The 16,811-nt window shown below is 36.4% G+C and overlaps 1 protein-coding gene and 1 long non-coding RNA gene across 6 annotated transcripts in view; one reads left to right on the top strand and one right to left on the bottom strand.

Annotated features, from left to right (window-relative positions):
• The window catches only part of IMMP1L (inner mitochondrial membrane peptidase subunit 1), a 71,388-nt gene that overhangs the window by 49,867 nt on the left and 4,710 nt on the right, over nucleotides 1–16,811 (top strand). The window lies entirely within an intron of this gene.
• LOC133062380 (uncharacterized) lies at nucleotides 1,079–16,195 on the bottom strand. Its single transcript, XR_009694155.1, has 2 exons — nucleotides 15,038–16,195; nucleotides 1,079–1,361 (listed from the first exon to the last, which is right to left on the bottom strand). It is a non-coding gene; the product is annotated as an uncharacterized LOC133062380 (long non-coding RNA).

Below are 16,811 nucleotides of genomic sequence, written 5' to 3'. Positions count from 1 at the left end.
TAACTTTGTGGAGGAGAAACCTGGCAGACACTACCTTAACTGAGTGATCAAGGTTAACTTCACCAATAATACAACATGTCAACATAATGTAGGCCCTGAATTGAAGCACTGAGAAGGGCACATCACTTTTGTGGTATTCTTGTAACAAGAAGTTATAGCCTCAGTCTAATCATAAGAAAACAACAGACAAACCGTAATTGAGGGTCATCCTGCAACATAACTGACCAGTACTCTTCAAAAATGTCAAACTCTTTAAAAAAGGAAAGTCAGGGATTGTCATAGATTGGAGGAGACGAAGGAGATGTGACAACTAAATGCAATCTGGAATTCTGGCGTAGTTTTTCCACTGGCTTGTTAATGAAAAATCTGGTATAATCAAATGTAGTCTTATAGTTTTGTTTTTTTTTTTAATCCTATATAAATGTTCAGAATAGATATTTTGTATACCTTTGGTGTAGTCAACTTACCAACCCAGTTAGGAAAGAGCACATGCAGTAGAGTGGAAGAGTGAAGAGCAGATGTGATGTGTCAGCCGCCTTCACCAGTCACCTGACTGCCGAGACAGAGCTTGTGGCTGGGGTGTGGCAGGGCAGGGAGGGCCTTCTGTTTACTCAGCATATGCTGTTCTTTCTTTAATTATAAATTTATTTTCTACTTTTGTTTAAATTTTCTGTGTCACTATCAGTTTATTAATAGAACTGTTGTATCTATCAAGTAACTTTATCTTCATCCCCAATGTAAACATATAATTAGGAGTTGAATTGTCTTCATCATTGTAAATTTATTTTTACCTGTAATAGCCTCTGTTGCCCTATTAAGTAAGTTTGATCAATAGACTATTAAATAATCAATTTATTGTTTATTTACCTTCCTTAATAGACTATGGTTCAGCTGTGCAAATGTTTATTACACTTTTGATGTTTGTTACTACAGTGCTAAACATCCTAGGAATCAATAGCTGATGGTGATCCTAATGTTAAAGTTGAGAATGTAGTATCAGGTAACATATTAGTATTTTTCTGTGGTCTTCATCATGGATACTTATCCTTTTGTTTTTCAAATATGTTAGTTATTTACATAATTATTTCACCATCACATGACTGTTATCATTTCATGAGGCAGTCTAGTCACTTCTAAGTTGCTTTAGCAACAAGCATATACTTGAGGCCAGAATTCAGTTCAGTTCAGTCGCTCAGTCCCATCCAACTGTTTGCAACCCCATGGACTGCAGCATGCCAGGCTTCCCTGTCCATCACCAACTCCCGAAGCTTGCTCAAACTTGTATCCATTGAGTCAGTGATGCCATCCAGCCATCTTCTCCTCTGTCATCCTCTTCCCCTGCCTTCAATCTTTCCCAGCATCTGAGACCAGAATTATCAACAGACAAATGACAAAACATATAAATGATAACAAAACATATAAATTTCTGAGTCCTTGTGTGCAATTGTACTTTGCGCAGTGTGCACACCACTGTTGTTTTCTTCTGAAATTATTAGAAGAGGAATGTTAGGATGAAAGGATTTAGATAAAATCTTTGCTAAGTAATCAGAAAAAATAACCAGGGTATTATAAGATGTATTTTTTTTTATATATGTATAAATATTCTATTCAAGGAAAACATCCTTTGGATTTTTATGTTTGATGAGAGGATAAGTTAGGGGACACTGCTGTTTTGTTCCAGATATATTCAGTTGACTTTGGTGTGCATGTTATAAATGTTCAATTATTACAATTGTAATAATTTTGGTCAACACTTACCCTGTATTTACTTTGTACCAGAATAAGTACAGGGTAAGCGTTGAGACTCTTTCAAGGATTAGTTTATTTAATCATCACGACAGTAACCCAGTAAAGGTAGTTAGTAGTAGCATTTAACATATGGGAAAACTGAACAACAGGGAGGTTAAATAAATTGTTCAAACAGTAAGAGAAACAGTTGGAATTCAAACACAGATAGCCTGGCTCTATTCAAAAATTTTTATTTTTTACTATGCCAGTACTACTTCTCCCAAAGTATCCTCCACTTCCTATTCTTATTTTTGCTTCTATCTCCTCAAATTGTACTTCCCTTACAATGTATTTGTCTTAAACATTTTAAAAAAGAAAGGCAGCTATTTCTGATCAGGGCTAGTATTAGTTATAAAAGACAAGCCAGTGAATTTTGAAGGCTTCCCACCTCTACCAGTTTTTCTAAGCTGTTTTTTAAACCATGAGAATTGTGTAGCTATTACTGAACTACTTTAGCAGATGTATTCCATTAATCAAGGAGATTTATAACAAAAATTCATCCAAGTTTGGAGCACTCTGAAGAGATATCCAAAATGTTTGCAATCTGCCCCTCTAGAGTGTTCCCTTTTCCAGCTATCTCAGAAGCATACTGGTGCTGTATTTTATGAAAGGGGTTTCTTTCCCATATCTGTGCACCCTTTCAGAAAAATATTTGTTGTTTATAAGTTATGAAGACAATACTATTCAGATCTTGATTGAGCTGCATAATAAGGATGATGTATATTAAATATGTTTTGAATTTCAGGCAAAAAAAAACAAACAAACACATTCTTTTAAGTAGGTGCTTCAGAAAGCAAAACACCAAAATTTTCATTTGGAACCTAAGATATAGAGTTTAGCCTATGAAAGAATTAGCATTGTTTTTAAGTTGGAGAAAAAGAGCATAAATAGTTAAATGATGTGAAGCCATGTTACTCATTCCAGAGTTCCAAAAGTCCATATGGCAAGCATTAAAGATGATTTATTTTTTACATTAAGCATTTGGAAACTAAGCAGTCCCTATCAAGGTGTTACTGCAATGGTTTTGCTTTTTTTTTCTGATATTGAGACTAGTAATTTTTTCCCTTGAGTTATGGGCTGAGCATTGGTACTAGGAATTGAGTTAATTTGTGACTCTCAAAAGAAACAAATTTTACTCAGCTCAAAAATCTTGAGTAATTTGCCTTTCTATACTATAGGAATTCCTCAGTTAGCTGCTAGAAGCCACTAATTTGCCAAAAATAATTTAATTGGAAGAAGCATTTAGCAGGTAGGAAATACGTTAAATGAACTAGCATTCTTCCGTTGATCAGCACAGCAGGTGATTTAACATAGACTCCACTCCCCTAAGGGATATAGAGCCAAGACTCAGGAAATATGGTAAAATTTTGTTATAAAGCTAATAAAGAAACAAAGAAAAACACTTTATATTCTTTCTCAGGATAACATTGTGTGATAGTTCAAAGCTGTGATTTTAATTCATAGTGTAACTGTTACAGTTAGGCATTTTGAAATACAGTAAGTTCATATCAGCAAACAATCATGCTATAAAACCTCCCATCCAAACAAACAGACCTTTTGGGCACCATATCCTGCTTTAGGAAAGAGTTGTGCATACTTACTGACTCCCCTGTGAACTTTATATTCTCTTTTGAACTCATTCCACTTAGACTTTGATCCCTGGGAATTCACTGGAACAGTTCTCATGAATGTTCTGTTGTTGATCCAGTGGTCAACTTTCAGTCCTCCTTTCACTTGAATTCATTTGTATTTAAAGTAGTTGTTCATAAAGCCTGGTTTCTCTTAGTTTGAGGAATAACGCTGTCTTTAGGTTTTCTCCTTTTTCTGCTTCTTCAGAGTGTCCTTTGTTGATTCCTCCAAATAACTAAGTAACTAAGTAACTTAGGGTTACTTACTGGGTTTACCAAGTAAAAAAGTAACTAAGGGTTTGTATTTTAAACTTACTTTGTTTATATATGCAAATGTAAGGTGACCTAATCCTGTCTTGAAGTTTTAAATACTGTCTAATTTTAAAGTCCTAAATTTATATCAACCACAACTTCTTTCCTGAACTGCAGAATCATATATCTAATAATGTAATATTTTCCTCTTGAACTTAGTATGTCCAAAACTAAACTCCTGATTTTCCTTCCACAAGTGAATCCTCCTACATATATTCCCAATCACTGAAAGGTGACTCCATTTTTCTGCTCACTCAAGTCATAAACCTTGGAGTCATCCTTGCCTCTCTTCCTCTTTCACCCTCTCATCCAATCTATTAGCAAATCATGGTGATTATATTTTGGTTCAAAATTGGGAAAGGAGTATGTCAAGGCTGCATGTTGTCAACCTGCTTACTTAACTTATATGCAGAGTACATCATGAGAAATGCTGGACTGGATGAAGCACAGCTGGAATCAGGATTGCTGGGAGAAATATCAATAACCTCAGATATGCAGATGGCACCACCCTTATGGCAGAAAGCAAAGAAGAACCAAAGAGCCTCTTGATGAAAGAGGAGAGTGAAAAGCTGGCTTAAAACTCAACATTCAAAATGGCATCCAGTCCCATCACTTCATGGCAAATAGATGGGGAAACAGTGGAAACAGTGAAAGACTTTATTTTCGTGGGCTCCAAAATCACTGCAGATAGTGACTAGAGCCTTGAAATTAAAAGACACTTACTCCTTGGAAGAAAAACTATGACCAACCTAGACAGCATATTAAAAAGCAGAGCCATTATTTTGCCAACAAAGGTCCATCTAGTCAAGGCTATGGTTTTTCCAGTAGTCATGTATGGATGTGAGAGCTGGGCTATAAAGAAAGCCAAGGACTGAAGAATTGGTGCTTTTGAACTGTGGCATTGGAAAAAACTCTTGAGAGTCCCTTGGACTGCAAGGAGATCCAACCAGTCCATCCTAAAAGAAATCAGTCCTGAATATTCATTGGAAGGACTGATGCTGAAGCTGAAGCTCCAATTCTTTGGCCACCTGATGGGAAGAACTGACTCATTGGAAAAGACCCTGATGCTGGGAAAGATTGAAGGCAGGAAGAAAAGGGGATGACAGAGGATGAGATGGTTGGATGGCATCACCGATTTGATGGACATGAGTTTGAGCAATCTGCAGGAGATGGTGATGGACAGGGAAGCCTGGTGTGCTGTAGTCCACAGGGTCACAAAGAGTTGGACATGACTGAGCGACTGAGCTGAACTGAACTGATATCTTGTAAATACAATCAGAATTCGACCACACTTTGCCACCATCACTGCTACATCCTTTTGCAAGACAAATTTATCTCACTCTTGTTTTCCTGTAATAACTTCTGATCTTCTCTCGCTGCTTATATCTTTCCCAACTTCTTGCCTCCCTACTCTTTGCATAGTAGCTGAAATCATCCTTTTTAATAATGATGCTTTTTAATAGAAATAATGTTACTCTTCTCCCCAAAGGGCCCAGTAGCTCCCCATCTCATAATAAAAGCTGTGGTCCTTTTGATAGTCTGGAAGACCCACATCCTTCATGCTCCTTGTTCTTGTAGTTTAAGTTTTTTTGGAACACAGGCACACTCATTCATTTATGTATTGTCTGGGACTCTCACTAAAACAGCAGAATTGAGTTGTTGTAACAGAGACTCTGTGGCCTGCAAAGCTTAGGCTCTTCGCTGTCTGGCGTTTTACAGAAACATTTGCTGACATTTGCTCTAGAACATCAGATTCTTAATGGCAGGGATTTGTGTTGATCTCAGTTAATTCCCCAGTTTCTAATCTTTTATTTTGCATCTGGTAGATACTTTAAAAATACTGGAAGTTTGGACAAATGCACATGTAACTAGAGTCTGATGGCATTTTCTTTTAGTTTCTGTTCTACTCACTTTCTTCTGGTTTCTCCTGCAGACTTGCCCTGGAGTAAAGTGCATGATGTTCCACTTTTCAATGATACAGATGTTCTTATACCTCAACACACTGTATACTAATGCTGAGTTGGCCAATCTGTGTTCATCCTAGTCTTCATAGAATATTTGAAAACTCTACCTACTTCCATGGTAGGGCTACTTGACCATCTTGTGTAATGGCAGGTGAAAGTCGTAGAAAGTACTGGAATGCCCTTGTTACTTTGTGCCAGGATAGCATTGTGCTGAGTAAATATTTATTTCCCTAAGTGACTTCTGTTTGATAGATTTTAGCCCTTTTATTAGAGTAGACTAAAAATTCACCTGTGTCTGAATGACTTAGTTTGGGGTACTCTGAATTTGGTCTTGTCTAACTCTTCCTAAGGAACGGTGGAACCTGAGGTACCTTGGGCTTACTACCTTACTCTCATTTTGAGGGAAGATATGATTTCCCAGAAATGGTATGGCAGTTTTGTTACTATGAAGGCTAAGTTGCCTTTGCAACATGTAGTACCCGCTAATTAAGTTGTGTGGTAAAGAGAGTTTTCTACATTTCAGTAGAAATGATGTGCCTTTGGACATATTTAACTACTCTGCGGATGTTTTGTTCTTTTGATCCTTTTATTGGTTGGCAGCTTAAGGATGGATAAGTTATTACCGGAGGTTGGTAAACTTTCCTTTAAGTGTAAACTACTTTCCAGTGGTTGGTTATTATAAAATGAAGAATCTTTTTTTCTAAATCTTTCAAATAATTAAAACTCTATTTATTGAATTTCAGTTTTTCAGCCATAGCGGCCACTCTGTATTGAAAATGAGCATGGTAGTAGAAATATGATTATGGAGATTTCAGTATTTTCCTGTAGTTAAAACATGGCAATCTTCTGCTGCTGTTAAAGAAAACATCTGTACTTATTAGAAAATTTTCTTTTGCTTTTATTTTTGACCTATCAAAGATCCAGTTATATAAAGCTTTTTGGTTCTCAATAACATGGATTCCTGTGTCATACACAGAAGGTGACATGTTCATCAGATGCTGGTTTGTTACCACAGTAGAGTGGGTGGATAAGAAATGTAGTATTTTGTCTCCTGGTCCTGCCAACTACGCCAGTTGTCTCACTCCGTAACACTGTGTGCACTGATCTTAAACCCAGGGTAGGCAAGGAGGAAGCTAAGAGCCTGCAAGAAGACTGGAGGAGCCGTAGGAACTGCAGACACGTTTATTCTCTCCTGGCTGGCACAGCGGCCATAGCACCAGCCAAAACATAACCATAACGTAGTCTGCCAGGGCATTCCCTGTGAAGCTTATATATGCTTCCACACCAAGAGTAGCCTATGGACCCGCGAGTGCCTCGTGACGAGCATGCACAATGCTATCAGTGATCTCAGCTGTTACAAAATCTTTATTTACAAAACTTGGGGCAAGAGCGCCTGACCATGCCATCTTGGCTACTTTGGTCATGCCCTACGTATTTCTTACATTTTTCTTCTTGTATTATAGAGTATGTTAGTAACAGTATACTTTATTGTAATTTATTTATAACATTTTGTAACAATTTGTAACATTTTATACCTTTATAACCTTGTTACTGGCAGAAATGTAAGAAATAGAGATAGTTTTACATTTCAAAAAGAACTGATTAAATGTTCTAAGGATGCTCTTGTCTATAGTATTCTTAAAAAGAAAACTTTGAAATGGGATAAGATGCTGGTAAAAAGCTGTTTTACTGTATACTGAGACGTATTTATATAAAATCGCAAGCTGAAAAATAATCTAATTGGACAACATTAGAAAATGGGCACTTTTATAAACACTGATAACTCCCAATGTGTCCTGTGTATTTAGGTTATAGTCCAAATCTTTGAATATCCTAATGCTGTTTTTCTGTTTGTTTAAATGTCATTTACTTTAGCTAAAAGTCACAACCATATGGTCTTCTATTGCCACTTGTATTATAAACAGCAAAAGTACTTCTTTGTAGGGAGAGGACTCATCAGATTGAAAGGGCTTGTTTATTATAAGCTGCTGATACACTGAATCCTTATGTCATTTAAATAGAAGAACTACCTAATAATGTCACTTATTACAACTAGGATATCTAAACAAGGGACTTGCTTTTTGCAGACTATAGTGATAAAAACCTGTGCTTCACATCCATTTCTCAGCAACCGCTCCCAGGGTAATCAATCATGGCATACTGCTAATGCCTTGATTGCAGCTGATGCGGAGGAAATTTGTTTACTTTTTTGCTAAGTGAAGTTCACTGCGGAGATGACGTGACTTTTTCATCCTATAGCTAACACAACTCTGAAGATAAATTTGACTTAGTGTTTACAATTCTGAGGTGTTTTTCTTCTGATGTTAATACTAAAAAATCATCTTTGAGGCCCTCAGTACTTAAGCATTTTCTGATGTGTTCCCTGAACATTTTCAGAGTATTTTAATCTTAGCTTAACAATAATATGTAGTTTATAAAATATGATTTTATAGAAATGTATTTTATCTTAATATGTGTTTGAATATGTATGTATATGTATTTGTGAAAATCAACATTTCTGTTGAAACAGTAGCAACTCTTCCTGAAACTAGCATGTTTTGCTCACCTAAAAATATTTTAACCACTCAGAGTTGGAAAGTCAGTGCTATTGGTGAGATTCTAAGGGAGGCATTTATGCAGTTCAGTAAAATGCCGTATTACATGTAGTTTTATCTATATGTTATATGAGACCTGTATACACTTAGGCTGCTTAAAAGTAATTGGGAAAAATTACTAATAATGAAACTGTAATGCTACTGTTCAATGTAAGAATCTAGACAGACTTGCACTCTGATAGTAGTAAAGAGAATGTGTTCTGAGTGGCTTCCTGATCTGATGCAGTGATCTTCTGGAAAGCTGTCGTTGACCAGGTGGAATATATTCAAATGTTTTCTGAAATAAACAACTGAATGAAATTCTTCTCTTACCACTTTGGGTAATTTAAATCCTACAGGTTTCTGTGACCCACTTAATCTATAAAAACATTCTCACTTAACCAGTCTTTACCTAAAATGAGAATGGAAAAGAGGAATTACACATTTAAAAGCAAGTATGTATGTTATAAAACAGTTGAAGATGGTAGATTAGCTGGAAAATACTGACATTACATGCCATGGTACTGCTCACCTAGATATCTGAATGTACTTTCCTCCTGGATTGGAATTTTCATAACTATTTTAAGAAAATTTCAGTATTGTTTCATTTGGCATAGCTGGCTTACATCCCTACTATTAATATACATACAGAGCCAACAGGGAAGGGAAACAAAGTACTTAAAACTATAGGGTGAGTAATTTAAAATTCTAAGATGTAACTCAAGATTCTGATCTACTTCCTGTACATTGTGTGTTTAAATTTCTAAATCAGGAAGGATTAGAGAAACCTCCTATCATCAGAAGAGACTTGAAATTTGACCTGACTTCTGTTATGTAAAGAAAGTCAGAGTAGGTCTGGGGATATAAACTGATATGGACTTCTGACCCTAACTGCAAATATACCTAACCCCAAACCAATCCCAGCACCAGGCGTCTTCTTTAATGAGACTGTGCCTGGGGAGCAGGGGAAACCACTGGACTTGGGAGGATGGAGAGAAGACTTCAGCAAAAGGCCTTTAGGAGGCTACAGGGGTGGGCACATTTGCCAGACAATAACTTCACAATTTTCCTATTATTTATTCATGAGTTCACTAATTCCGTTAATTCCAGACATTACTGAACATTTACTTGAGGATCTCCACCATGTTAGAGTAGGTAAGTCCCTGCTTGCTGGCTCTCCAATAGGACTTCCTGCAAAAATGGAATAGTCTGTATCTACACTGTCCAGTGTGGTAGCTTCTGGGTTCATGTGGCTGTTGAGTATAGGAAACGTAGTTAGTGTGTCTGAGGAAATGAATTTTTAGTTTTATATAATTTGTAAGATTAAATGGTCACATATGTTACTAGTGGCTACAGTGTTGAATAATACAGCTTTAAGAATTTGTAGTCAAGTTGGAGGAACAGGCAAGGAATTACAAAATGGTGTAACAGGGTATTCATCTACACTGGATAGGATTACTCCAGACTTGGGAGGTAAAAGTTGAAGTTCTAAAGGATAAGTGGGAGCTTGGATAAGACCCTTATCCAGGCAAGCAGCATATTTAGGTTCTAGAAGGGAGAGTGCAGCCCTGTGCTTTGGGCAGCTGTGAAAAATAAGTCCCTACATCTGGGACATACAGTGGGGAGGAATGACTAGCAAAAAGAGATAAAAGTGAAAAGGTAATCAGGGTTGAATTCCTTGTATGTCTCAAGCAGGGGAGTAACTTTATTTTGGTCACACCACATGGCTTGCAGAATCTTAATTTCCCCAACCAGGGATTGAACCCATGCCCCTGCAGTGGAAGCATAGAGTTCTAACTACTGGACCACCTGGGAAGTCCTGGGAGTAACATCATCAGACTTAGTTTTTAAGAGATCACCCTGATACTAATATAGACTAATTGAGGATAGTTTAATAAAGATGATTGGAATAGGAGAGGCCAGAGGCAGGAAGCCCAGTTAATAAATAGGCTGTAAGATATAATTGAGAAAATAACATTAAGAATGGAAACCAGTAAAAGTTCGGAGAAAGATGAGGAGAATGTCTAACTGGGACTGGATGTTGGAAGAAATGCATCATCTATCTCTGTTGCTAGAGCCAAAAACTTGGGTCAGTTTTGGAGTACTCTGGAAGCCTATATAATAAGCCCATGATTGATTGTACTTAAAATGAGTATAGTGGCAATGGAATTGAAGTGAGAAGAAAACAATTGCTTTCCCAGAATGATGTCTGGGTGTTATATGATTCCCTCCTTGATGTCCACAGTATATTTTCATGATGTCTTATTAGTCAAAACAATGTTTTGATGCTCTCAGCCCCCAGAGATCAATCTTTTTAAAGATCTTTAGCTATTCTCTTCATATCTTAACATTATTGCAGAAAAAAAAAAAAATCTGTCATCCATCTGCATATTTTGCAACTTTGTATTCGCAAAGCAACATATTACTCTAAATAACTTCCAGGGTATGGAAGTTATTTAGAATTAGAATAACATTAGAATTCTGTTTTTAATAAATATAAAAAGGAGAAGCATCTATCAAAGGAAATCATGCAGCACAATGCTTTTTTTAAGGCATCAGTAATACCAAGTACAAGAATACTTCGAATCTTTTCTTTCTAATTCCATTTCAGGTATAAATCAGTTTTCTAGTCAATCTCTGTATGAAGCAGTTATGCACTGGGGCCATAAGAAATTGAAAAGAGATACAGAGATTCATCTACAGGAATAAATCCATATAGGGATGAGTTTTGACTGGGAAGAATTATTTGAAGTCCCAGGAATAGTTCAGTGGGAATATTTGGTGGAAACCTATTTGCACATATTCTTTATAGTAAGCATCTGATTTACTAATTATTAGACTTTTTCTGTGAACATGAGAAAACTCATTATTTACATACTTACCACTATGTTCTACTACTCTTTCAGATATCCTGTTTCATTAAATTAGGCTCATCTTTTGGACCATGAGAACCAGAGTGGACATCAGGCTATATTAAAATGAGAGTACTGACATAGTTTTGAAATGAGAATATAAGGTACTTCTCTTAAATACTAATCCAAATACACAGCAGGTAACCTTGTTACATGTAGAACAAAAAAGAAGTCAGAGTGAAATAATCCATTGTCCTAGGGGAAAAAAAATCTATAGGATTGGGATGTTAGTATTAGATGGAAGGGCCTATTTATTGCCTTCAACCCCAACCGTTTCCCTCTTCCTCTGCCTTCTGACAAGTTGGTAGATGGTTCTGAAGAAGTAAATGCTTCATAAGGAAGAGCTTAGGTATTTGATAGTCAATAAACATTGCTTGGATAAGATCCCTGTTAAAATATTAAAAATGTTGTTCTTTGCTACATTTGGATGATTTGGTCTTAAAAATTGAATTTCATTAAATTCCATTAAATCAGTTGGCATAATTAATACGGCATCTGTTCAAAATTAATGTACATCTTTAATTATAATGGATTCAATTCAAAGTCTTGGCTAGTACCAGAACTATATAATTGAATACAGTGTAAAAGAAAAAGGCCAAAAGCATAACGAAAGTGAAATTGCAAAGCACAGTTCACTTTGCAGAGAACTGGATAGACTGCATAAAAAATCAGGAACAAAGAAAGCCCGGCAGGCATCATTCATCCAGCAGCTGGAGCAACTGTTAACAACAGTAGCTAATATTTAGTGAGTGCTTACTGGGTGCCAGGAACCTTATATATTATTTGTTTTTTAGAATATTTCTGTAAGGCATTTACTAGTTCCAGTTTTATAGATGAGGTTTAAATAACCTGTCCAAGGTGTTTAACTAGTAAGTGGCAGAGCTACAATCTGAACTCAGGCCCAGAGATTCCTATTCAGGCTGGATGGAGGTATTGAGTACTGAAGGAGCTTAGCTTGCAATAGCTATGAGAATGAGCAAGTCAAGTCTTAGACTAAGCTCTAAACCTGCTCAGCAGGGAGATGCTCAATAATGAAAGAGAACCTGTTGGTTGAAAGCATCCCTCATCATTACCCTCACCCCAGTGCTGTAGGTGTAGCCTACTAGAACTTTTGTGTAAATTCCTCTTTAGTGATAACTGGCTATGAACCTAAAGTGGCACCATTTTTAAGTAGGGAAAGACAATAACAGCTCCTGGGAATGATGTGGGATAGTTAATCCCGTGGTCATGCATTTGGGAGCACCTCCCTCCCCAGATAGTCTACTCAGGGAGACAAGTATGGGCAAACAGTTGTGGCAAGGAGAATGTCATTAAAAATAGAATCTGAGTGAAACTGTTCCTTGAGTTTTGCTTTCAAGTTACCCATTCATAACTGACACTTGGGATAGCCCCATTTTATAAAATTAAAGATTAATAATGTTTTCTCAGTTTTGTGTTCTTAAAAGTCCTTCTACATGATCGCCTCTCAGGGGATTTAATGTTTCACTTTTTGACATATATGTCTTTATCATTTTGGTGGTTTATATAGGAAAGTCAATTCCAACAGTTATTTAATGATTGTGTTCCCAGTTTTGCCCTTGCATGAGTCATACAAATACTGTGTGTGAAGTTCTTTAAAACTATATAATTTTAATGAATTATCTCATTTCACAAGTGTTCTCTCCACAAATTTGTGTGTATCGCATCTTACTATGATGATATTTTGTATGCCTCTCCTTTTCCTATGTATTTCAGGAAAAAAAATCATGTCAAAAAAGGATTTCAGAAGCTTTACCCCCCCCCATTACCTTTATTTTTGTTTCTTCAATAATTATTGTTTTCTTTACCTTCACAGTCATTTTAGAAGAACCATTAAAGAGTCATGAACAATAATAAGGCCATTGCATACCCTGCCTTTGCTGATTGTAAATTTTTAAATACCTGGCAAACAGAGAGTTAATTAAAAATCAGTCAGTTACTAGGATTTCCTGTTTTTTGAAACTTTTGAAAGATTGAGCATACAAATATCTTACTCTTTAGTCGGAACTTTTTCTTAATTAGTCTTTCCTTAATCAAATAATAAGTTTGATTACAGTTTAGTAAATGTGTTATTTGATATTGTGGACTCTTTCATCAGATTTCACTTGAATCAAGAAAGGTAACACCTGTGGGTTGGTTCACAAAAGCTGCTTTTGTTCAGTGGACACCCGCAGGCCATGAGGCAATTACATTTGTTGCTTGCTCTATAAAGGAGGCACTTAACTAGACCTCAGTAAGTATAGCTGAGAACCAGAGGCTTGATTCTTTTGTCCTGCCCTGAGATTAGGTTTTATCATAGCTCAGGAGGTAAACCTCTGACGTAGAAAGGAAAAACCAAGAATGATTTAAGGGCTCTTTTAATGCTTTAAAAGTTAGCCCTAAAGCTAGTTATATCCGAGACACTGGGAAAATTCAAAGTTGAGCAAAAATTTCTAAGTGGCATTGTAGACATATATTCATATATTCTTAGTCTTGTGCATTCATTCAAGTTGTCGTGGCATATTTCCAAAAGTACAAACAGAAAAAGTAATTAGCTATTTTAAAAAGTTTTGGTTATGAGAAATGATGAACAAAGACATGGAATTAGGATTTCCACTTTTGGCCATTTGTAAAACATTTATTATGAGTTCTACTTTAACTGGAAAGTTATAATGGCTTTTTAAAAATAATTTAAACTATATTTTAATCCTTTTTATCTGTTAATATTTTATTATAATAATATTGCTATAGATTTTTTTCTTACTTGGTTTAAATTTGAACTTAGTGATAACCAATAGATTAATCCAATAGACAATAACTGTATTTTGAGTTAGAAAGGAAATTTTTGTTCGGTTCGTTGCTTCATTCCACTCTACTCACCTGAGCAGAAAGGTCAGGTTTTAAGTTTTGGACCCATACCAAAAACGTGTTGTACTTTATATTTATTTAAATAAATGAGTTCATAGCTAGACTAATATTTCAGTTACCCAGAGGTCTAGTGACAATACTATAATTGCAGTCATTTACTTACACTGTGCAAAGAAGCAGAGCCTGCTGTATGGATTGGAAATTGGGTCTCTCTATTTCCACACGAGCAAAGAAAAAAAAATTGTTTTTACTTAAGTAAAGCTCTTCCTGAACTGCATTGTGATGGACAGTGTTCCCTTTTTAAAATATTACTAAAATAACTAGGCATATTAAGATACATATATGTGTATGTACATATATATGTAATTGAACTACTTAAGTAATCCATACTGGTCCCAAAAATGTAAATTTTGAAATACATAAAATTTTGTGGTGGTTTTTTTTTTAAGTAATTATATCTAAGTATACTCTGTAAATGTTTTTCACTGTGTCCATGTAAGTCCTATTGTTGTTGTTTAGTCATGCAACTCTCCTGTGACCACGTGGACTGTAGCCCACCAGCCTCCCCTGTCTATGGGATTTTCCAGGCAAGAATACTGGAGTGGGAGAGACCCAGTTTCCTTCTTAAGGGAATCTGCCCAATCCAGGGATCAAATCCACATCTCTTGCATTGGCAGGCAGATTCTTTACCACTGAGCCTCCAGGGAAGCCCCAAGTCCTTCTATTAGCTGTCTGCTGTGTGTGACTATTCTATAAATAAACTCTATTTAACTTCTCCCTACTGAGGAATATTTATTCTATTGTCAATTTTGAGATGCAAGCAATACCATACTCAGCTTCCTTGCTTATACATAATGGCATGCTGAGTTTGGCAATCTTTTTGAGATTTTGATAGGCAAAGGATAGAAGGAAAACATACAGGGGATGCCACTGAAGGGGATTCAAGGTAGAGATGCCAGTCACACCTTACTTACATTAAATTTTTAGTTCTCAACCAGAAGGATTCTCTTCATATTGTTATGAGGTATGCTAAAAAAAAAAAAAAGTAATAATAAGACTTTAAAAATTAGATAATTTGAACCTCTGACAACTATGGAGTAACTGGTGCTGAACTTGCTCTCCTTCCATAAAGAACTGGAAAATTGGACAAACTATGTAAAACAAGTGTTTTCAGACAGTGTACAGCAGGCAGAACAAGACAGATTCCTGGGAGAAGGGAAACGAACAAACCTTCTATTTTCCCCTACTTCTGCCTTTAAGGCAGTTTTCAGAGGTTCCAAGGAAGGAAAATTCAATTAAAGGACAGTGGTGTTGCTGAGTTGAGGAAACAGAGACTAGGGTAGAGGGACATTTAAGTGGTTGGAATTTATGCATCAAACCACTAAGGAGAAAAGAGCCACAGAATGATCTTGAGAAATATGCACCAGTCTTCTCTTGGATTTGGGGCTGAACACTGAATTGTGCCTGAATATGGTGAAATTTGGGCTTCCCTGGTAGCTCAGACAGTAAAGAATCCACCTGCAATGTAGAAGACCCGGATTCGATCCCTGGGTCGGCAAGATCTCCTGGAGGAGGAAATGGCAACCCACTCCAGTATTCCTGCCTGGAGAATCCCATGGACAGAGGAGGCTGGCGGGCCACAGTCCATGGGGTTGCAGAGTCAGATACGACTGAAGCAACTTAGCAGGCATGGTGAAATTTAGAGACTGAGCGAAGAACAGCTAGTGGGGATCAGCCTAGCAATTTAGAGGTCACACAGGGCTGAGAGCCATTGGAGTTTTTACCAGCCACAGGGGAAGGAAATCACTGAATATCCAGAGTATTCAGAAGAGACCATGGAATATGATGTCTTAGGAGTGGGCTAGACTAGCCCTTGGAATAGTCAGTATGAGAGACCCAACTTAACAAACTTAAAAACAAGGCTTGAAAGGAATAAGCTGATTCACAGCTAACTTAACTGCCTTCTAAAAACCAAACAGACCTCCTCAACATTCAATGCTGTCTTAAAAGAAAACAAAATCCACTCAACAAATGAATGTTCAGCTCAGTCACAAGTTAGATATGTAAAGAAGTGGGAAAATGAAACCCATGACAGAAGAAAAACAGATCCAGAAATGACAGAGATAATGGAATTAATACTCATGTGCTCTTAAACAGTGGTACCCAGTTTCTTTAGCACCAGGGATCAGTTTCCTGGAAGACAGTTTTTTCATTGATCACAGGGGATGGTTTCAGGATGATTCAAACACATTTACTGTGCACTTTATTTCTATTATTATTATATCAGCTCCACCTCAGACCATTAGGCATTAGATCCTAGAAACCTGGGGACACCTGCTCTAAAACACTAATTATAAATACTTTCAAGGATCTAGAGGATAAACATAAGGGAAGAAGTGCTAAATAAAAGAAAGAACCAAGTGAAATTTTAAAGAGTGTAATTTATATGGTCTTTACAGCAGGTTGAAAAATGCAAAAGAAAAGATAAAGATCCTAGATTGTGAAGAAATATTTGCAATATCTGTCAAAAGACTTGTACTCAAGGTATATAAAGAGCTCTCAAAATGAGGAAGAATACATTTTTAAAATGAGCAAAATATTTTCAGTAGATATTTCACAAAAGATACACTAATAGGTACAAGGGAAAATACTTAAGAGAAAGGCAAGTGAAAACCACAGTGTGATGACAAAATAGCCTACTATACAGGCAAAACGTTTAAAAACTGAAAATACCAAGGTTATAAAGCA

The sequence above is a fragment of the Dama dama genome, chromosome 1, assembly GCF_033118175.1.
Source record: "Dama dama isolate Ldn47 chromosome 1, ASM3311817v1, whole genome shotgun sequence".
Taxonomy (NCBI): Eukaryota; Metazoa; Chordata; class Mammalia; order Artiodactyla; family Cervidae; genus Dama; species Dama dama.
Note: the sequence above shows the minus strand (reverse complement) of the source record. Positions and strands in the feature narration are given on the sequence as shown.